The sequence below is a fragment of the Oryctolagus cuniculus genome, chromosome 6 (genome assembly GCF_051225735.1).
Source record: "Oryctolagus cuniculus isolate XC-2025 breed Fujian yellow rabbit chromosome 6, ASM5122573v1, whole genome shotgun sequence".
Taxonomy (NCBI): domain Eukaryota; kingdom Metazoa; phylum Chordata; class Mammalia; order Lagomorpha; family Leporidae; genus Oryctolagus; species Oryctolagus cuniculus.
In genome coordinates, this window is record NC_142872.1 from 30,693,549 (window position 1) to 30,694,168 (window position 620).

Here is a 620-nt window from a genome sequence, read left to right on the forward strand (position 1 = left end):
TGCAGCAGGGAGGAAGGGGCACAGGGCAGGTCCCCCCCAGAGGGGTCCCCCAAGACAACACAACATCAACGAGAAAAGTTGCAAATCAGGCAGAAATGGGGACATCATTCCAAGGTCCTTATATACAGACACTGCATGACCAGCAGGGGAAGGGGGCCCAGGGGGCCCAGCCAGGGCGCCGGTGGGCAGGCGGGCCAGCCCAGGGACAGCACTGGGCACCAAGGCCCGTGCCTCACCCCTCCCCAGCCCCCACCCCACCTTTGGTAACAAAAGCCCTTCAGGGAGCCCCTGGCAGTCCAGAGTGTTTCTCTGGGAGTCCTCAGGGAGAGGGGCTCCCCAGCTCAGCCCTGCCTCAGGGCTAAACCACAGGGCCTGCTGTCCCCGCCCTGGTCGGCCATGCGGGAAGTGAGTTACAAGTGTGCCGCCCGCCCTTGACTTGCCATCTGCCCAAAGTGAGGGGGTGCTCCCAGGACGAGGGGAGGGAGCCGTCACTGCAGAGGAGCCCTGCTGGGCATGAGCTGGGGGAGCCCCACAGGAGAGAAGAAGGGGCTCCGGGGAGTTGGGGGGTGGGAGTAGGGGAGAGGACCTGGACCCTGTGTAGGGGAAGGGCCAACATGGTC